Here is a 23,930-nt window from a genome sequence, read left to right on the forward strand (position 1 = left end):
ATTAAGGTTAGGATTGATTTCTAACCAATTTATTTTTGTAGCTAAAGACTGCTAGGTATTCACTTTTGTTAGTTTAATTGTATTATTTTTCTAACAATTGTGAATGCTTCAGTTGATGTGTAGAGCAAGCAACTGTGGCAGTGGGAAGCATTGGAGGATAGCGTATATTCAAATTATCATCAATTTTTTATGGGCGTGTATCTTAGGCATGGCGTCCATATTTTGACATGCTTATTTATTAAAGCGCTTGATATTTATTTATTATTTTTTTATGCACATGGATGCATGATTTAAATATTTGTATTGGACATTGTATTTGGGTACCGCCTGACTTCTTGGGCGCCCAATAGCTTTAATTCTTTAGTGGCACAAAAGCAAACACAAAAGCTAAAGCGTGCTAATTATAAATTGGGCTATTTTTTGAGCTTGAAGATGAATAATATATAAAAATATATGCTTTGTGGAGCGCTCACACAAGGCATGGGGAGAGATTACACCCAATTGGTCTCTTGTTCATGTCGTGCAAGCTTTCTTCATTGTTTTTTGTGCAAAAAGTAGAGTTCTTTTGTTCTTGGGGACCTTCTGACACTCACTATGCATGCATACGGCGTCCGATTTGTGCACCAGATTTTTGGAGTTTTAAAAAACATGGAAGGAAAAACAATGTTTTAAAAAGCCTAGGGCTTTTCAAGAAAGAAAAAAGCCTGAAAATCCTAATGTGTGTGCGAGTAGAAGAAAAACTATATAAGCTGAGGTGAGAGAAGAGAAAGGGGCTCTTTCCCTATGTATTGGTCTTGTATCTTGTGAGAGATGTGAGAGGAGGGTCGCATGTGAGAGAGCAAACTCTTGTTGTGCTAACTTGTGAAGTCAAAGAATTTGGATGTAAAGGCACCAAGTCTTGGCTCAAGGCTGTTAAGGTAGGAGAATATATTTCATTAGTTTGATTTGAATTATTGGTGTTTTTAAAATTTGTGTTGGAGTGATGCTCTACTTCATTTGGGTTTTAAGTTGCTTTGAGCTACAAGAGGCATTGTTTGGCGTTTGTTTCGTGTGTGGTTCATGTGGTGTTTGTTGAAATATTTAAATTTTTGTGTTGTATTGTGCATCTGACAAAGTTAATTTTCCCAACAAACACTCCTTAACATCTCATTATCAGGTTATGAGTGAGACTTGTTCTTGATCACCGCTCGCATAACAACGTATAGGAAGCATCTACATTATTTCTGTTCACCTCTTCTATTGAGAGGGAACTCTCAACATCCTATAATTTTATCCTATTCTTAGCACATAGAACCATATAGAATGTGTCCCGTGACTCAAGTGGAGTACAAAGCATAAATAAAGGATGCAAAGGATCCTTGAACTCAAATGTATTAAGCTAAATCGATGATGATGGAATGAAAATCATTCAAATGTGCAAACATAGATTGTCCAAAGCTCATTTGCAGTCTGGTTTTCAATTACAACATAGTAGTGAACCTATTAAAGTGAGATAAAATGATTGTGGACTTGCATAGCTCATCCAATTCAAACCAATCCTTGGCCATAATATTTTCGAGTTTGGCATCTCTTTTTTAAGTGATCGAACATGTAAGTTCTGCATTGAAATTTGACGTATATATGTCTTCCAATAGCTATAGTTGGTCTCATCCATTTTCTCAATATTGAAGATAGCACTATCCTAAGAACCACCGACCGTCCGTAATGAGACCAAGCAAGTGCACAGAAGGGAAATATTAGGATGTTGTAATTTCCTACAAATTAGCTAGGCCAAAACCACTATTAAATCAAGTGGGAGGCAAGAGATACTACCAAGGTAATGAGTTTTCCATAAACTATAAGCAAAAGACTATAAAGACAAGATAACTACTCTCATAAATAGTGCAAAGAGTTGTAATTATAGCATGCTATAAACAAAGTACAACAGTGAGAAATCAAAGCCAAGTATGAGCTATCATTTATAAACTTGAAACTGTAACTGCTAGGGATATCATACACAATCCAGGATATGTACAAACAACTAAGAATCAACAAACATGTGACCAATATCCAAAGCTCTCAATCTCTGAGTGTCAAAGTGAGTTATATCCCATAGGCATAACAATCATGCATGTAGTAAATCTCACGAGTAACAAAAGAGACCTGCCAAAGGCAAATTGTTTAAGCAATAGTAATAGAAGCTTAATACATAGCCATGTCAGGTGTATGCATCACTAACAATGATTTGACAGAGGTAGGTACTGGCCCAAAGACAAATGCTAGATCAACCCACTAGGCATCCACTACAATACATACAACATTAAGAAAGCATAGACATGAAGTGAAGATCCCATTGTCTCACTATAAGGAGCCCAAGCTCGATTATAATCCAATGGTAGTGCAATACAACATCCAATATCAAGTAAGAAGCTCAATACATAAAGCCAAATAGCTCCCATTGAAGTAAAAGTCAAATTACAATTGAGCAACAATCCCAATACATCAAGTGAATAGCATCTAGACATCCAAGATACATGTAGCATAGGTCAAGAGCATCAAACTTAGTAAAGATTTTCAAGCCTGTAAATGTAGCATCCATAGCATCCAATGAAATGAATGAGTGCCAATTTCAAAGCATCCAAGATCCAATCTTAGCTTAAAACTATGACATAAACATGTCTATGGGCGTACATGACAGCCAAAGTGTCGATACATCCAATATGTGGTACTCAAGTAGCATCGAAGCATAATGAGCATAATCTTTGCCAAACAACAGCTTGCTATCCATTATAAACAACAATGATATAATAGTAAAAAATAAGCTAATGGGATCTCAGTTGAAGTCCAAAGCATCCCCAAGCCCCAAGAGCATCACATAAGTAAAGACAATGTTAATACTTGTTGCCTCCATAGGTAGTATATAGTAAACTACTGTAAATACATAGTTAATGGCTAAGATGGGAAGCCCAAATTCAATTGCCAAGAGCCAATAACCAATGCTGGGGTGCCAAGGATAACCAAGTGTTAGATGCCATATGAGAGGCAGGAGAGGTGCCCAAACTACCAAAGGTAACTACTGCCCAAATATGTGTAAACACGCTAGCTAATGATGGAGGGGTTCTTGCCTATGCTGCCTATAAGAGGACCCCAAGCACACACCCATTTTTTATTAAAAATATCAGTGTCAATATTTGTGTTGCAAATAAAATTGCTAATTTATATTTGCAACGCTAATAGGGACACTGATAGTGATGTGTTTTGAGAAAAAAAAGCATAAAAAATTCAAGCATGGCATTTCTAGGAACCATTTGTAAAAGAGAACAAAAGAGAGAGCGAGAGAGCTCAAAGATCTGAGAGAGCGAGAGAGATCAAAGCTTTGAGAAAGAGAGAGGGAGAGGAAGAAAAAGAGAGAAAGAGGGAGAGCTCATCACCGCCTCCACTATCACTACCATCATATGGGAAGAAGAAGGAGAGGGGTGCAAAGGAGAAGGAAAGGAAGCCACGAAGGCGAGGAAGAAAAAGGGAGGTGTGAAGGGTTTCATCTTCGAGCCTTTGAGGTAGACACATTGCCTCTTCTTGCTTTATTTTTGTGTTTTTTTTTCTTTCATTATTTTTGTTTGTGGAGAGTCTCAATGAGAGAGAGGGAGAGAGAAAGAGAAGGAGAGAAATAGAGAGAATAAGGGAGGGGAAAGAAGGGAGGGAGAGGAAGAGAGAACGAGGGAGAGAAAGAGAAGAAGGGAAACAAAGAGGGAGAGAAAGGGAGGGGAAGAGAGAAATAGAGAGATGGAGGGGGCGAGAGAGAAGCATACTACAAGGATATAGGAGTATAGCGACGGCCATTTCTGACGCAAATTAGCAGCATCGCTATTTACATCGCAAATGTGATGCAAATAGCAATGGTACTCAGGTGGAAAAAAGTGGGCCAAAGCCCAAGTGTGGTATTTTGCGTGAACGAGTGAAAGAGGGAGCAAAAGGGAGATCGAACTGTATCTTTTGTTTGAGAGGAGAGGGAGAGAAAGAGAGAAAGAGGGAGAAGGAGAGCTTCTCACCGTCGATGCCGCCGTTTACCAAGAAGAGGAGGAAGTGCATGGAGGGCAGAGAAGAGTCGTCATTGTGAAAAGGAGCCATTGAATCCATCCTCGGGCCTTTGCGGTGAGTGCATTGTTCCCTCTTGGTTTGTTTTTGTTTTTTTTGTTAAAAATAATGTGTACAGAGAGAGAAAGAGAGGAAATGAGAGAGGGAGGGGAAGAGAAAAAACATTAAATATAATAAAGAAAGAGAGAAAGAGAGAGAGAGGGAGGGAGAGAGGAGTTTGAATGGATAAAAAACAAAGAAAGGGTAAGATCATATTCTTTAATTTCTTGTTTTTTGTAGTAGTAGTAGTAGTAGTAGTTCTTTAACTTCTTCTTTTCTTGGTGGTGGTGGTGGTGGTGGTGGTGGTGGTGGTGGTGGTGGTGGTGGTGGTGGTGGTAGTAGTAGTAGTAGTAGTAGTAGTAGTAGTAGTAGTAGTAGTAGAGATATATATACATATTGTTAAAGGAAATGAGAGAGGGAGAGGAAGACAGAGAAAAAAAAAGGAACGAGAGAGGGAGGGGAAGAGAAAAAACATTAAATATAATAAAGAAATAGAGAAAGAGAGAGAGAGGGAGGGAGAGAGGAGTTTGAATGGATAAAAAACAAAGAAAGGGTAAGATCATATTCTTTAATTTCTTGTTTTTTGTAGTAGTAGTAGTAGTAGTTCTTTAACTTCTTCTTTTCTTGGTGGTGGTGGTGGTGGTGGTGGTGGTGGTGGTGGTGGTGGTAGTAGTAGTAGTAGTAGTAGAGATATATATACATATTGTTAAAGGAAATGAGAGAGGGAGAGGAAGACAGAGAAAAAAAAAGGAACGAGAGAGAAACGGAATAAACATAAAACATAATAAAGAAAGAGAGAGAGAGAGAGAGAGAGGGAGGGAGGGAGAGAGTAGAATGAATGGATAAAAAACAAAGAGAGGGTAAGATCTTGTTCTTTAACTTCTTCTTTTCTTATTTGTAGTAGTAGTAATAGTAGTAGTAGTAGTAGTAGTAGTAGTAGTGGTGGTGGTGGTGGTGGTGGTGGTGGTGGTGGTGGTGGTGGTGGTGGTAATAGGAGTGGTGGTGGTGGTAGTAGTACATAGAGAGAGAGAGAGAGAGAGGTTTTGTTAAAGGTGCACCTTTGGTGTGTTCGAGAAGGCGAGTACTAGTAGTAGTAGTGGTAGTAATAGAGAGAGAAAGAGAGAGAGAGAGGTTTTGTTTAGGATGATTCTTGGGTGTGTTCGACACTTCGGGAAGGCGAGTACTAGTAATAGTAGTGGTAGTAGTAATAGTAGTAGTAGTAGTAGAGAGAGAGAGAGAGAGAGAGATTTTGTTAAAGGTACACACAAAGGAAAAAAGGTGGCAAGGTCCGGTACAATACCACGAGACGGGAAACACTCTGACATAGGGTAGCTACTCCCTCGTCCCCATGCAAAGCATATTAGACTTTACATACTGTAGATCTGTTCGTAGGTGGGTGGAGGCTTTACATACATTAACTTTGTTGTATTACAAGAGAAAAAAATCCCTTCTCAAACAATTTAAGAAAGAAAAAAAGAATGATAAAAAAACAAATTGTTTGTCGTAATGTATACCAAATGGAAAACAATAAAGATCATGATGTTCAAGATCACGAGGCATATCTTAATCAGTGTATACCATGTCCTTGCTCTCAATGTAAGTTGGAAATTAGATGAAAACGTCAATTGTCTACAAGATACGTATGACACTTCGGTGAGTTTCAATCAGAGATCATTGATCAGGTGATCTCAGATTGTAAGCAAACGGTAAGAAAAGTGTATATCAATCATGCATTATATTCGCAAACTAATTGAATATCATTTACAAAAACATCGAATGTGGCTGGAAAATTTATTAGGAGGTGATGTCTCATCCCAAGGAGGAGTGCACCCTTTGTGGCTAGTTAGAAGAGTTCATGGTCGCGCGATGGATGGAGTGCCTGAGCCAATCCACCACTTGGAAGGTACTACCCAATCTATACCTTTAATACTAGAGGAGACAGGCAGCCTTCCAGACTTTCCTATAATCTTGGAGCCTGAGATGGAGGCAATGATCGATGCATTGATACTCATGGATGTCGAGACATCTGATCCGCTTAGAGAGAAAGCATCCATACCATTATATGATGGGTGCTGAGTATCTCACCTGAAGACACTGCTTGCACTCCTAAGTGTGCAAGCAAAATACAGGTGGAGCGATGGGAGTGTGACCGAGTTATTCAGGTACCTTGTACGTATGCTTCATTGATTTCTTTTTGACACTATCATAAAAAACAATTGAGCTTTTTCAAGATGTTTTATGATTTTTTTTTTGGCTACTAAAGTATCATATATTATCACTTACAAATACCATGCCTGAGTCTTTTGATGATGCGTGACATGTTTTACAAAAGCTTGGCATGGACTACAATAGCATCCATGCATGTATCAACGATTGCATATTGTTTTGATGAGAATACGAGACTATGGAGACATGTCCAAAGTGTGGTGCTCAAAGGTATCGACAGGACTTTCAAGGGCAAACCATCCCTCAAAAAAATCTTAGACACTTTTCGCTTATCCCCCGCATAAATCACATGTTTTGTACATCCGGTATGGAGATCTTGACAATGTGGCATGCGCAGAATAGATCCACAGACGTCGTTCAATGAATATCAGCAGATTCACGCGCATGGAACCACATTGACTCTACCTTTCAAGGCTTTGTCCAAGAGCCAAGGAATCTTCGCCTTAGTCTTGTTATGGATGGCGTGAACCCATTCGGTCTGTGCTCAACTTCTTATAGTGTGTGGCCTATAGTCCTTGTCAACTACAATATTCCTCCATGGATTTCTACAAAGAAAGGACACCTCATCCTTAGCTTGCTCATTCCCGGCCACTACAAAGTCAAAAATATGGACGTGTATCTTTGTCCATTAGTCAATGAGCTTAAGATTTTGTGGGAGGAGGGGGTCATCATGGAAGATATCAGAAAGCGTGATGGTTGACGATCCGCCAATATTCGAGCCATTCTCATGAGGACCATGCATGACTTTCCACGATTCAGGGAATGCTCAAGTAATTAGGCTTCTGTTCTCGTTGGTAATATCTATCATAGCTTATTCAAGTTTTTATTAGCTCGATAGAGGTATTGGGACAAGTTTGGTTACCTCAGGTTATCATGGATGTCCATTGTGTGGGCCACAGTTAGACTCCCAAAAGTCACAAACCATGAAGAAGATGATATATCAAGGACACGTTGCTTTCTTACCGGAGGGTCATGAACTGAGGGAAAGTTTTCTTAGATAACCTCTAGCATGTATGAATGCCCAAAGCTTGTACGAGCTGAAACTGGTCCACACAAAGTCACATCCAAACGGAATGTGACAATTCTCACTTTTCTACGAGTTGCCGTATTGGACCCACTTACAGATCTATATATTTTCAAAAATGTGGCCAGCTTACTATGGGACCACATCACAGGAAAGAGAGACACTGCAGGGCACGAATGGATTTGAAGAAGGTAGGCAAGATGGAGGCGCTTTGTCTGCAATCGAGTGTTGATGGTCGCTTGCAACTACCTCGTACTCCTTGGGTTTTGTCCACTAAAGAAGAGCGCATTGTGAAGAAAATTATCAAGTCTATCCGCACTCCGACAAGTATGATGCGTTCTCTTAGGTCTGCATTTTCTAAATACAACCAATTATCAGGGAAAAAATCCCATGATTGGCATAAGATATGACAGGTTTGTACTACAAATGGATTATAAGTGGCCTGCATATTTTGCTGTTTGGAGTGTAGTCATTGTTCGTAACGCTTCTTCATTTGTGGCAATTTGTACTACAATCGCGATTGCAGAATGCCTTACTTCAAAAATACGCAGGGTGATTTATAAGTTGTTAAATTTAGTACAATGGATCTCACAGAAGGAGATCAAGTCATCCTCTATTGAGTTTGCAAGGCGGGGAGCAATGGAGACGATCTATCTCTTTGAGAAATATCTACCCATCAACATGCTCATAATACAAATCCACCTTCATGTGCATCTTGTAGATGAAGTGGAGATTGTTGGACCTGTCCATACGAGATGGATGTTCTTCTTGGAGTGCTTCATGAAAACCCTGAAAGGCTTTGTGTGACAATGAGCTCGGCCAAAAGGTAGCATGGCTAAAGGTTGGTTGGTGTCTGAGATGTTAGTGCATATTTCACAGTGGCTACCAACGGTGGATTTAGACAACATTATGCTATGGTCACTGAAGGACGATGATAGACTGATGGGAGATGTGGTGGTTGGAAATGGGGTAGAAAAAAGAGTGGATGTTGCAATGGAAGAGAAAGTGAATTTCTTTTGTATGTTGCACCATGCCTCCATGGAGAAGTGGCTCGCTAGATATAAGCAAGCCAAGAAAGATTAGGAAGAAGTGCAATCTAAATTTCAACATAGTATGCGCCATCGATCGATTTGATATCCCAAGAGTATGGAGGAGATGCCACGATTTATGTCAACGCAATGGTTGCATGGAGCTTTGACCGTAGCATCTCACGAAGGGGCAGAGATCTCAACCGAGGAGTGGGAATTCTCGAGGGGATGTAGTCCAAAGGTAGCGACATGTTTAGGGTTTATCGTATCTACATTTTATATACAACAACTAATTGAGTGTTTCAATGTATAGTACAAAATATATAGTGCGACGTGGTCACATGGACGGTATTTCTATGTGGAGCATATCGACAAAATGCGCTCCACAATAGATTATGGTATCATGGCAAAGTTTGACCAAGAGAGCTAACGACGAGCAATGAATCCAAACACCATTATAGATGAGATGGAGTATTTTGGGAACTTGCAAAGTATTATCACGATGGATTATCGTAGCTTCTCCATGATCCTATTTGATGTGCAGTGGTTGAATGTGGTACTTGAAGCAGTTGGAGCAACAGTTCGAGAAGGTCTATTTGGATTTCTCGAAATAGATTTCGAAAAAAGGTGAATGGATTTGCGCTACACGTTTGTATTACCAGGCCATTGTGAACAAGTGCATGAACTCATATTTTTTTAAATTTTATTACGACATGGTACATGTCACAAAAGTTAAATCTCTCTTGTACGTAATTTTGAATATGTAATTTTCTATCCAAACCCCCAACAATCTCCATGGTGGTATGTTATACCTTCAGCTCCTTGAAGTGCGAGAGTATATGATCAAAGCAATGCTCCCAACAACATACATGAGGACAGTATCAAATAGAGGCATCGATATTGCAAGGGGTGGAGGCCGCCAAAAGCTTGGAGCATGTAGAGGAGCAAGAATCGGGTAACAATGATGGAAATACATGAGTCCAAGAATCCTTTGTTGAGAACGAGGTAGACTCATCCTTTTGTGGTGACTTGTCTATTGATCTTTCAGTGTATGTGGAGTTGTGTCAGGAGATTGACATGGGACCATAGGATACTTCAAACTCGGAGCATCCACCTACTCAATTCATTGATGAATCGCTTATAAGGGTACATAAGATATGCGTTTTAAGTAAGATCATTTTTTAAAGATTTATATTACCGTGTGTTGCTTGATTTATATTGATTATGCTAACATCAATTTTTGTATGTGTAGGTGATCTTTGTGGATATTTAGATCAGGACGATGAGTCGAGGGATGAGTGATGAGGAACTATAGGAGATCTTTACACGTATGTCTTCAGATCAGTGCTCGATTTAGCGGACCAGGAGCTCTCTTGGAATCCATCAAGCCGTTATCATAGCGCATAGGGTTAAAGGTCACCATAGGGGTTTGGCAAGAGAAGAATGTATGGGGTTTCAAGATCTTAGACTTTCAAGATGGTAGAGATAAGAGAAGGGTTGAAGGTTTCAAGCCAAGTTCTTGAAGATAAGAGACAGCAGGGTATAGGTAGATTCAAGGAGAGGAGTAGACGAAAGAGAAGGGGTTTGAAGAGATTGAAGATGTAGAAGAATACTCCCAAAAAGAATTAGAAAATATAGAAGAATACTAACAGAGATGAAGCCTGTCAGTTTCTTTCAGCATTATGAGAAAATATAACTCTAATAGACAAAAACATGTACAAAATAATACATTCCTCTATACTGCTCAGATCGCCAATCTGATGCTTCCAATGGCTCTGAAAGGGGGGTTAAATACTTGGACGCCTGGCCAGAATCCTCCCAGATCACTCCTTCTTCATCTCCCACTTTCGGAGTGCTGTTCACTGCCTGAAAACAGTGATCGCACGTCATGTGATTTTGCTAATCTCTTTTTTTACATAAAATCCTCTCAAATTGGTTGAAAGCTACATGCTTTCTTTTACATGTCCTCCTAATTGAGAAGTTATCTATAGTTTTATGGATCTTTACAAGAGATAATATCTAGAATATCAAAAAATGACTAAAAACTTGTCCAAAAAAATCTAATATTTTGAACCATGTACACTAATACTAATGTCTAAAGTGGCATTGGCTCTCTAAATCTAAAAGGAAGCCACACTCTAGATTTTTTTACATAGTGCGCATAGGGGCACGACATTCACCCCCTCCTAACCTGCACATTCTCTGGCATGTGCCAAAGTCTTACGGATTTGCAGTGTCAGAAGAAGTATCTTCTGCCATGTCAATGTCTTCATCTTCTGCCTCTTCTTCTTCCTTTATGTCTTCATGCTCTTGAATTATATTCAAGTCTTCTAGCTCATATGTTGAACTTTCTCTTCGTTTGAAGAGCTTGAATCTTTTTCCGGCTATGGGTATCTTCATGCTTGTTCCATCCAACTCAGCCAATGAATATGTGGCATTGTCATGCACCTCGCCATTTTCTTGAATTGCTCTTGGCCAAAGTCGATGTCGCTTATCAAATATTCTTTTGTTCTTTAGTCTTGATGTCTTTAGCTTCTCAATAGCTGCTTGAACATCGTCAAGCCTTCTTTCTAGTTGCCATATGCACAAACTTAGCAACTCTTCTCTACTCATGCCTTCCTCCCAAGGAAGAAGACTCCATGTGAGAACAGATTCTTCAATTGGTAGAATTGGTTGTTGTCCATGCATAAATTCACTTGGCATATAGCCAATCACTGAACTGTGAGTAGTCCAGTCAACCCATAATGCAAAAGGTAGCATTTTAGGCCATTCTTTGATCTTTCCTCTACAAGACCTTACTAGAGCTTTGAGAATAGGTTGATGACCTCTCTCACTCTTTCCATTGCCTTCAGGGTTGTAGGATGATGTTAAAGCCAACTTAATACCCAATTGAGCAAAGAAGTTGTAATATTTCTGTTGAAAATATTACGAGGCCATGTGATGTCTCGGTCAAATGACAATGCCGGCATTGTGGTCACGGACGATGTGGTCTTTAAATAGTACAATCTCCACTGGCCAATCGAGACTAAGGTTTAATAAAAACCCACATATCTTCATGAGAACCTCCTCTTGGGAGGAGGTCAAGTGGATAAGGTTAGGTTTATGGTAAATTTTTTTAATATTATTCTTTCCCCCCAGGCAAAGGCCGTGTTGGAGGGGAGGGAGTGTAGCACGGATGCGTAAGCTCGCTTGCTGGAGGTCATAGAAGGGAGAATGGCCATGCAACTGGCCGCGTGGGGGAGAGAGGACTCCTCTCTCTATCCTATATAAACCCCTGTGGAGGAAGGAGAGTTGGAGGGCTGAAAGAGAGAGTCGTGTGCTGATTGTGACAGACCGTGAGAGAGGAGAGCTACGAACTGTCGTGAGGAGGGAGGAGTTGTCGTATAGAGCCACTGTTTCCAGTCAGAGCACCGCCTTTCTCTCTCTTTGATCTTAGACTGCACCAGGCCGTGGAGGTGAGGAGCTGAAGGGCATTGATGTGATGCGGCGCTGCCAATGTTCGAAGCCATTTACACGCCGCCGCCTGCTTCGTTTGGCTACCGTCCTCAAGCCCACGCCACGTTACAAAGGTTCAGAAGCTTCCAAGAAGCTTCTAAGGGGGGGCTCTCTAAGCCACCTTTCCTATTGCCCTCTCAAGCGAGATTTTATAACCCCCCCCCCCCCCCCCCCCAAGATTTAAGCACTCCTTCCCATGGTGGGGTTCCACCCAAGTCCCTTAAAGTCCACCTTACTCCGAAAATTAAACCCTTTTCCCCCCCTTGGTTTCCCCAAAAGACACCATAGCCGGGTTGTTCAAATCCCTCCCCTTAGCATTTCCACAAAGCCATTCCCGTGGATTCCCCCCACACAAGTCCTTTTAAAGCCCTTCTTGGGGACTTTTATAAACCCTTCCCAAGGGGTCTTTATAACCCCCGAAATTTAAGCAACCTTTCCCCCCTTGCATACTACAAAGCTATTTTTTTCCTTTCCGTAGATTCCCACACTAGACGGTTAAGCCCCTTTCCGTGAAGATCAATTTGTATTCCCAGAACTTCTACGAATAGAAGGGTAGTTCACAAGCTCCCATTTCCAAAGCCCAAATTCCGCAAGAAGGTGCATTGGTCAAGGAATCCCTATTTCAAAAAGGAATTGCACATGCGAGGGAGACAGGCCAAGATCATAAGTCTGCGACCAAGACAAGAAGGTCGAATACGCGATGGCCCCTAAAAAGGCACAAGGCGCAACCGCAGGAGGATCATCTCCTAACATTCATGTGGACATTTCACCGAATCCACAAGTCCAGGTTTTTTTCCTAATTTTGGTTTACATCGAAATATTGCAATTGTGCATGGATAATTTATGGAATTAGGATGCACTTTTGACTATTTTAAAGGAAATAACTCATAATTGAAGAATTGATCATTTGTATTTTTCGAAGAAACGAATGAAAGAAGGACATAAGACGTCTATGCATTCTTAGCAAGTTGTTTATGTGCATTGCAAAGTAAAGAATTGAGATCAACTAATGATCATCTTTACAAAGTCGAGATTATTGTTGTACACTTCGATTATGCATGGAAAGATAAAAATTGCATGTTGCATCATTAGACATCTCTTTCTTTGCAATGATTCATTAAAGAAGATTGCTAACAACCGCAGGAAGTTGCAAGGCATGGAAATGATTCTAGGGCTACATGAAGTAGATTAGACTCTAGGCAATTGGCATAAATCTCGTTCAATTGCGTAGTTGTTAGAAAAGGCTACATGGTTCATTTTAACATAAATCCTAAAAGCTTAGCAGCATGAGTCGTGAATGTATCAATGAAGATTATGCCGTAACTTAATATACGCTTTGATCTTAACCAGAAAAGTTAGGGTTTGTAAATCTAATCATACGTAGGCAATGAATCATGTGATTACGAGAATGGTGTCGTAAATATCTTCAAGAATAGACAAGTAAATTGGTTTACCCTAAACACCTAAACTGTGAGGGACTCGCTTAGAAGTGGTTATCGCAAGTGCTAACTAGGATTTATCACATTGAGGACGTGACCGAGTCACTCTTATTGCCAAGCTGAAACTTTCATACCCTAAAGACCTGCCCACATTCACGGAATGTAGGGACAATAGGACATACTTGCGAGAAACGATCTAGGGTTTTACCCTAAGGTTCGCTCGCTAAAAGGATGAAACTCGATTTAAATTGGAACCCTAGGACCGATAATGTCGGCCTAGTGCAATCAGAAACGGATTGGATATGAGGACACCCTAACCCTATTTCCTATCTAATCATGATTCTGTGATTAGAAGACATCGTTCGATGGGTAAAATAATCCCATGGATTAGATGTGGCGCTTGTGCAACAAGTTGCAGAGTCGCATCATCTTGTGGTTTGACCACAAGAGAATGGCCAATTCCTCGGAATAAGATTGAAAGATTCTTGCGCAAGTTTATCTTGCAAGAGGATGAGCAGTCATCCTGATATAGTACCTTTCTTGAGTGACCAAGACAAGGGGATTAGATATTTACTTGGAAGCAAAGGACCAATTAATAATTTGGAGCAACATACTTACTGTTAATAGAATTTAAGGTATTGGTTAAGTTGGGTTAATAGGGTATGGCCCTAACCCAAGGACATGCGGGTTAACAAATAAACCCTTGGGGATCTTGCTGAGTCGCAATTGATCCCGGATCGAATGTTGGATGCATTCGGAGAGAAGGATTCACTCCTTAGCAGTTTGGCCAAATTAACGACCACTGGAAATGTTTGTGGGTGGGATTATAATCCAAGATTCCACCCAATGACCACTAGTCTATGGGTGGAATCTTGGATTATAATCCCTGTGGATTGCTGGATAGCCTTCAGGCACGGATTATGGATAAGCCTACAGGCTGGACTTTATAAATGTATTCCAAAGATAAATATGATAAGCTGTTGAAAAAGAAACTTGTTTGACATTGCTTTTCTATGTCAAGTGCTATGATTACGTGAAGGAACCGGTGCCTAACGGACTAATTAAGGAAGTTGTTTGATGCATGTCCAACTAAATGCGGTAGGTAATTAGACAACTAAAACAACCTAAGAAAAGTGCGATGGATGTGGCCATGGGTCCGTCCTATGGATGGGCGGTTCCAGTTGGCCGGGAATTTTTCTCAATCATAAATGATAGCAAGAAGATCATTTCAAAGAAAATGAATAGCAAGGGCGTTGACCTAGACTCTAGGTTATATTAATCATGGTTTACGTTGTTTTAGGGGAACGGAATGGAGCTATGCCTTATGGCAAAGAGATTGAGCTTTGCATCCCTCTCGTTTCACATTCTCCTTGAACCAAGTGCAGCGTGAATCCGCTTCGGACCTGACGTTTCTACGTAAAGTAGTTCGCTTGGGTTCAACGCTAGTTGCCGTTTAGGAAATGACCATTAGGGAAAACCCTGATTCAGGTCGGTCCTAAGTGGGAACAGCTAGAATACTTCTGCTACGTGGCAGACGCGGAAAGTCCTAGATCGCAAACCCCGTGACATTCCATGGGAGTGTTGGGCAGAGCTTTCTAGACCTCCTTTCTGATGGACTGCTAAGATGTGTCTTGAAAGGAACAGGTGGACACGTTACAGTTGGTATCAGAGCAAACCAACGAATGATTTTTTTTAAAGAAATCTTAATAAGAAGAAGTAAAGAAAATGTTGTTGTTCGAAACATTTCCTTACTTTTGATGCTGTCTTCTTGCAGAATTATAAAGCATGGAACAGGTTCTTAGTGTTCCGAGTCATGTTTATGACCGTGATGCATTCCTCGGACTATCGACAAAGGGTTGAAATGATGAACATCCTAGATTGTATCTATAATCCATCGCCTTTGTACGTGAAACGAAGATGGACAAGTGACTGAGGAATCTACTATATAGATGCCCACTGGTTTGCATACCTTCAAACCAACCTAAAGAGGATCAAGTGGTTGGAAGACCTGAAGATCGTGAAGCTCTTCATTTTTGTGGAGACCCACGTAAACTCAACTTTACATATTCGAGGTTGAAAGGTTAAGCTGAACTCATATGTATATGAGGAAGTGACCTGTGTAATCCCTGCCGACAAGATCAAGGTGTTGGGGCGCTATGAGAAGAATGGGTTCCCAAGGAAAGGATACCCTAGTCTTCCAATGACTTACTGATTCCTGAAGATTCATGACCCGAAACCATACTATTATCTAATTCCCATAGATAAATGTAATACAACATTATTCTCCCCAAACTAAATGTAATAGTTGCCCTATCATCTCAGGAAATGTTGTACTCCGAAAGGGCTACGCCCATATGAATGCAATAAGACTTCTTTTTATCAATGTTTTTCTTGTCCATGAGAATTGATAAAAAGTTAAGTGGCTAGGATTCTTGGTTGATAGCTGAATTTGGGTATGTAATATAAATCATAATGATTAGCGAGTTATAACGTTAAGAATCCTTTATCAAGGCACAATCCCAGGTACAGATTCCCAGTTCGCCTCCTACATCAAATACTGTCGTAATCCAGGAGAAGAAGTTTCTTCTCAAGTAGATTAAGCTGCCTGAATTTGACGGGAAAGGCAGGTCTGTCCAAGCGGATGCTGAAATTTGGATTGAATCCATGGAGGATTATTTTGAAGCAGCCGGTACTGCACCCGCCAACCAAGCTATGCTCGCCAAGCTAAAGCTCACCGGCGAAGCTAGGCTTTGGTGGAAGCAATGGTGCAGAGATCAAGGGATCGCGGAAGGATCCATTACCTGGAAAAAACTAAAGAAAGCCGTGAAAGGAAGATACTTACCACCTGCGTATCGCACACAGAAAATGAATGAGTTCTACGAGCTAAAACAGCTGGGACTCACTCTTGACGCATACTACTCTAAATTTGTCTCACTTCTTAGGTATGCGCCACAGATGGACATGACACAGCAGGTGTCAAAATTTTGTGCTGGTTTAAACCCACCAGTGAATACCCATCTCGACTCTATGCACCCATCAGATCTTCAAGACGCACTCATTTGAGCTACGCCTATAATTCAGGAGGTGCAGGCTAGGCCAAGAGGTAACAAAACTTGGTCTTATAATGACCTGAACAGAGGATCATATAGGCCTCAAATGAAGAGAGTTTAAGGTCAAAATCAGGGACAAAGAAAGAAAGCAAGGACTAATAATGTCAACAACTTTTTCCTTACTCAAGGCAATGGCCGAAACCTCCGTTGTTTCCACTGCAACGAGCTCGGTCATTTCAAGAGGCAATGTCCCAAGCTTGGAGGAGGACATCGCTAAGCGCCTTTCCAAGGAATTGGTCGTGGCCAGGGAGCCGCTACCCGAGGCAGAGGAAGAACCGCCTGCAAGGCATAGGAAAGTCTTTGCATTTCAACTAGATGAAATTGGATGTCTTGATCCAACCATAGTTACACCTATGGTGATCTTAACAGTACCTCATGTGCCATGGAATTTAAAGCCTATTCCAATGCCTTGAGCATATTTGCCTAAGCTGCTAGAGCTTTTGAATGAGAAGATCATAATGTAGATTTTGGAGCCTCCTTTAGCTGCATATTCAAATCAGTGGTTTACTATTTCAAAGAAGAATGGTTCTTTGAGGTTTATGCAGGATATACAACCAGTTAATAAGGTCACCATAAGGAATGTTGGATCAAGCCCGATAGTGGATGAATTTGTAGAAGCATTCGCAGGCAAGGCAATTTACTCTACAAGTGATTTGTATTTAGGATATGATCATTTCCAGCTTGCATTGGAAAGTTGGGATATCACTACCATGAAGACACCACTTGGATTGGTTAGGATGTGTACACTTCCACAAGGAGCAACCAATTCAATGGCACATATGATGAATGCTATGCATAAAGTTTTGAGGGATTATATTCCTGAGTTGAATTTACCCTTTCTTGATGATGTGTCGATAATAAAAGGGTGTGATATCCATGACAAAAATGAAGAGCTGAAGGACCAGGGATGTAGAAGGTTTGTGGGTGATCATATTGTTGATTGTGACAGTATTTTGAGCCGTCTTGAAGAAGTGCATTTGACTCTATAAGGAGAAAAGTATTAGTTGTTGGGTACATGTGTGGACCATATGGAAGAAATCCCTCACCAATAAAGATCAATGCCATGAGAAGAATGCTAGAGACATGTTCAAATGTATCCGAGGTAAGAAGATTTTTGGGTGCATGTGTCTTTTACTTGATATGGATTCCGCATTTTGCTCATGTGGTTGAAAGTTTATATCAGCTCTTAAGAAAATTGCAAAAAATTTGGTGGGGTAAATAGCATATGAAGGCAATTCAAAAGTTAAAGAGCTTATTGATTTCAACCCCAACACTAAAGAGAGCAAATTATGAGAATGGACAACCTATTATTCTCATCGTGGATACAAGCCCAATTGGCATTGGTTGGGTAGTGGGTCAGGATGATGCTGATGGAAATAGGTATGCCATTCGGTTTGGAGCAAAAGTCCTCAATGAACGGTAATGGCGGTATTCTCAAGTCAAAAGAGAGCTTTGGGATGTAGTGGCAGCCGTTAAGTGTGATAGGGAGTATTTCATGGGAGCTCATGTAGTGGTAGAGACTGATTGTCTACCTCTTTTGGGCATAATAGTAAATTGCTCAACTCCAATATTGCCATGTTATGGTGGATTGAGTATATAAAGTCACTTAACCCTGATTTTCAGCATATTGTAGGTAGAGAAAATCCTGTGGGCCTGACATGCTTTCAGGAGCAAGGTTTGAAGATGCAGAGGAGTTGATGGAGGATGAAGAGGACGATGTGATAGGTGCTGAAAATGACTTTATGATAGTAGGGAATGAGTATGCACTGTTGTTACCATAGGTACAAATCTTAAAATAGCAAGTACATATGTCATTAATGCAAGTACAATTGTCACAACAGCAAGTACAACCGTTGTAACAATGATCTCATCAGTAAGAAAAAAACTTACAGCCATGGAGAAGAGATGGATAATGAGAGAAATCATCAATCAGTATTATGCTTCAATAAGAACACAATTTTTGGAAGAGTTGTATGGGGATGATTGGCTGAAAATAGGCTAATATCTCAGCCTCATGACAAAGAAGGTTGAGTGTTCTGAAGCTGAATTCAAAAGGATTAAAAGAAAAGCTTATGGATTTTTCTTGAAAGATTAATATTTATGGAAGCATGCAAAGAAAAAGAGAGGAGCTCGAGTGCGTATATTGGGAGATAAGGCTTCTCAAAAGCAAGTGATGCAAGAGTTTCATGAAAGCTTATGGACTGGACATAAAGGAGTTTGGGGCACATTTTCCAAGATCAAAGAGAAGTATTGGTGGCAAAACATGTATAAAGATATGGAGCATTATGTGGAATCATGCAGTGTCTATCAGATGTATTCCACGGTAAAGCATCGAGATGGATTGCAACAACCAACTTATCCATTGTCTATGCATTACAAATGGGTAGTTGATTTTGCTACTATGCCTATAGGTTTATGGAATATGACATATATTGTGCTTGCATGAGAAGATTTGACAAATCAAGCCGAAGGTCGAGCTCTTAGTACAAAGACTACTGAAGTAGTTTGTAGATTCTGATTGGAATAAGTCTTTTACAAGTATGGTTGTGTTGGTAAAGTGGTTATAGATAGAGGAGAATTGGATGTGGGTGTAATAAAGCATAAATGCCTTAGTCTAGGGTAGGTAAAAAAGGTGGAGGTGTAACATGCAAAAGAAAAATAAGTGGTTTATGAGCTTGAAGCTCAAAGGCTATGGAGTCCCTATTTAGGGTTCTGAACGACTGTTAAATCAGCTTGTGCAGACGGTCAGCACAGCAATTCAAGCCAATACTTAGTGGGGAGAGAGCTTATATTAGGAGCTTCAAATGCCCTATAGTCATAGACCAGATCACAGCATGTAGAGGCAGCATGAATTGTATGACCAGGATATGGCGCAAAACAGGCAAGGACAACAAATTTCAATAATGTCGAGCTGTTGAAGAGCCAATGTTGGGATTTGTCGTGATGAGGAGGAGCACCCTAACTTAGGGGAGATATTCGTAGAAGAAATCAACTTAAGATATGGCTTGTAGAAGGAGATCAAGAAGCTCCAACAGCAGTAGGTTCTATCTGGCTATGGCCGCCACAAGCTTTAATTGAAGATGAAATTGAAAAAAATGAAGTCATACACTAATCTTGAACTGGATGTGAGCTGGGCAAAGATTGAGAGGAACCAAGAGAGGTTGGAGAAGTAGTGCCACGCCTGACTGGGCTCTGATACCATGTTAAAATACTGAGAATGCATGCTATGGAGGATCACTGATGAGCAAATAGGCAATCATAATGATGCAAAAGCATTGACAAGGAAGAACAACTAATATTATCCAAGCATAATGCAAGTACAACTGATTGATAATGACTGACTAAATGAGTGTGGGGATGAGTGCCTTTTATAGGCTTACAATAGGTGGTATTGGTAGGTGGAGATAGGTGGAAAGGGACCATGGTATTCAATAACCGTGGTTTTAATAAACCGTGCATACATGACCTAGTCTAAGGCTTTATTTGCAATTTGTTTCTTTGCCTTGTTTGTCCCATACAAAGAGGCTATGGTGGATGTGATTGCACATTTCTCAACATACTAAACCTATAGAATACATACCCTCATGCTCATCATGGATCAATAGTTTGAAAACAAGTGTTATGCATCGAAGAGATAGTTCTCTTTATACCATGTCGATGCAATGCAATGCAAAGTGAATGACTTTGAGGGCACAAACATTTTACCTAAATGAAATTAGTATTGTGAATGTGCTCAACTATTCTTTCCATGATTTTCCTCCACTAATGACTTTGCTACAATGGTAATGGAGTGGCACATTACTCCACGCCACTATACCTCTTAATACTTAAAATAAGATCAAAACCTATACAAAAAGTATAACAAGTAAATTAGATTTTGAACCATATTCAGCACATAAAACCCCCTCTCTCCCTATTGTTTAGGGTTTTTCTTGTGATGGCTAGGTTTAGAGGTGTTTCCATATATGTTTCTTCGTAATAATAAAAGCAATAAATACGCACTAAATTATACAAATGGGGGTAAATTGAGGAAAACCCTCATACCCTACCTCCATTATACTTACCCAAACATAGTCCTAATTTTTCACGTGTGATATCTATTTTTTTCTCTATTTTTCACAATTATTTGTAATTAAAATTATGGTTTTTCTTTTTTTATAAAACACTTAAGAATATTGAGATTCATCAGTACTCTCCAACACAATTTGCCATAATGGAACTCAAAAAATTGATAATTAGCATAAAACCACACCTTTACATGTTTTGCATGTTTTATGTGTTTTACATAACGGATATAAATGATTGACTTGTTGTTCATGTTGACATTTCCTGATAGAATGGATCATTTTCAAACACTAGAAACCAATTTCAACCATAGGAAACCAAAATGCATCATAAAATCGAGAGGAAGCCCACTAACTCATAAAATCGTATACCTACACTTCATAATTCGAGAACGGGAAGCCGCTGACACTTGTGTATATCCACTTGTTCATGTTGACATTTCCTAATAGAATAGATCATTTTCAAACACTAGAAACCAATTTCAACCATAGGAAACCAAAATGCATCATAAAAATGAGAGGAAGCCCACTAACTCATAAAATCGTATACCTACACTTCATAATTCGAGAACAGGAAGCCACTGACACTTGTGTATATCCACTGATGCTTCCTTGGCACTTCCTCGATCTATCCCTTGCATTCCATCATGAACTGATATCCATTCCCTCTCATTCTCTTAGCCCATATGAACCACGTTTATGGCAAGAGAAAAAGAGGGGAGAGAAAGACTAATTTTGAATGTTGCAGAATACTACATCATTCTTTGCAAGAATCAAAGTGATGAAGAATGAAAAAATGATGGAACTCAGACCCAAGTGTAGGGAGAAAATCGTTGCAGATCCGAAATGCCATTTTTGGAGGATTTGAGGAGACGTCGAAAAAATGCCCCCCCCCCCCCCCCAATCATGTTTCATTTTTTAAGTTTTTTCCCTCTTTAATCAAGATTACCATTAAATCGCAACTTATCTAGTTCATTTCTTGGTGTTCACACTTGATCGGAAGTGATTCCGACTCAGTTGAGGGGGCGAACGAGCTCAAAATTGCGATCCAACTAGATGGGCAACTTTTTGGCATTGAAATCTATTAGTTTGGCCTCCATCACATGCTTTCTGGCTTTTGGATCTAATAGTTGTTTCATAACGCCAAACCTTGCGGCCATTAAATGGAAGGTCAAACGGACTCCGATTGATGAACAGACACTTACGTTGGATTCCGACCATTGAAATGCATCTAGAAAACCTCCAGGTCCTTGATCCATAACTGTTTCATTTTCCATGGAAATTTGCTCTTTTATGCCTCTCGAGCAACTTTTGCATTTTAAAATTGGCTCCAAGAACCGCTCTCACAAGGCTTGTATAGGCATCTTATTGCATAAGTCAACATACACAAACTCTAGAGGAGTGTTCACTTTATTTTTTCTTTCTTGTGAAAATGTATTTCTTTATTACTTGCCCATCATACAAGCTTCGCATGGTTCCTTCAGTTTAATCATTACAAGTAGTTAAGCAACCACACCTTACTTGTGCATCTCCCTTAACACTGTAAATTCAATGTGACCAAATCTATCATGTCAAAGTTTACTTGTGTCAACTCTAATGATAGCTATAAGAGTATTCAGTTCATATAGTTTGTTTCTTGTTTCTCCTCTACCAATCATTGTCAAGAATCTATATACCTATCTTAGTGAATCCAACTTCATGTCCAATAACAGTTATGGAGAAAACTAACATTAGATTTCTCAGCATCTCTGAAACATACAACACCTCAAAAAATATTTTTGACTTCACTACTTACAGCAATAAAAGAATAAAGCATGTATCCTCAGTATAACAATTTGCATTGTTTTCTATCATCACAATGGTGGGTTCTTATAGATGCTACATAGAATTGTATAGATCTTTCTTGTTGGTCATATGACGAGAGGCACCGCTATCCAATACCCATGAGTCAGTGGGCTAGATACTTCTTGCATCAAGGAACATTAATGGAGATTCGAAACTCACTTTTGGGCCTTGTAAGAATTGTCATGTCATCGTCCTATTAAAAAAAGGAGTCCCATAGATAAGTATATCCATTGTACCTCAAAATCATATCATGTAATATATCATTGGAAAGATCTTGATGAGAGGATTCTAACACATCAACCTTCGAAGAATTTGAAGTTCATATACTCAAGTTATAGCCTCATGACCGAAAAAAAAAGTAACCTCAGAAGTTCTATAATAGTAGCCTCATCCTCATTGGTCCTCATGGAATATTCATTGAAATCCCAAAGAGCTTAAAAGGCCCAAAAGTGAGTCCAAATCTCCCCTAATGCACACTTCCTCAATGGTTGCTGCTATGAATAATTTCGATCAGTTCCTTACACACTCTTTCTTCCAAGGACTCACCTCTGCTTCAGTCATATTGATTGCCTCCTTTCCTTTAATTTTTAATGAATCGTTCTTTTCATCAACCTTCTTGACATGACAATCTGTACTTGCATGTTATTTCTTCTTATAGAAGAATCTCTTCTTATAGAAGAATTTCTTTTTATAGAAGAAACACTCTCCTTGAAACTTCTTCTTATTACCATTTTTCTTTTTGTCACTATCACATTTGGTGGAAGAATCACCTTCGCCTTCTAGGTTGGCAAAGAATGTAACATCTCCACTATTGCTTCCTTCTCGAGCTTGCTACAACTCCTACAATTCCTACACTTGAGGTCTTATGTAACTATTGAGTGTAGTTACTAGTCCATCAAACTTTGATGGAAAAATCTAAAGGCACCATTAAGTTAGCTCCTTGTTGCGAATCTTTGATAAAAATCAGTGCAAAAAATTAGGTCACACAAATTATTAATCAGAGTGATGAATGCTTTACCTATCTCTCCTTCAATATATTTCTTTGCTACTAATTCTTTAGGTTATGAATCCTTATTTGGTTTTTCATTTCATATTAACTCGTCAATACATTTCAAGCCTCTTATACCTTGGACTATCAAAATAGCTTGTAAGTAAGATACGCTATGGATTTACATTCCTTTATTTCAAAGCTCATGGAAGATCAACATTTTAAGAAATCATTACACTCAAATTTCAAAGGTTAGGGTTAAGTTTTGGTTTTGGCTTGATTCCCAGTATTGTCTCTAAGGGCTTAGAAGGATCAAGGATAGCTATACTTTTAAACTTCACAAAGTGTAGCTCATGCCATCTAACTTGCCTTCGCTGAAGGTTGGTGGATGAATCCTTAGTGTTTAAATGCTCAATATAGTAGCACCACTCCTTGATGCACCAAAATCGCTTCATAATATATCAAAATTGCTTGAAGATATTGATAGCTCTGTTTTGCTTTTGAACCCTTGCCTCTTTTGTACTCTTGAATCCCTACAACCCCCTCAACTTTGATACCATGTAAAAACTACACGGCACAATGTGTAAAATCCAAGCAA

The sequence above is a fragment of the Lygodium microphyllum genome, chromosome 11, assembly GCF_053477565.2.
Source record: "Lygodium microphyllum isolate KBCC chromosome 11, Lygodium_microphyllum_v1.1.10, whole genome shotgun sequence".
Lineage (NCBI taxonomy): Eukaryota > Viridiplantae > Streptophyta > Polypodiopsida > Schizaeales > Lygodiaceae > Lygodium > Lygodium microphyllum.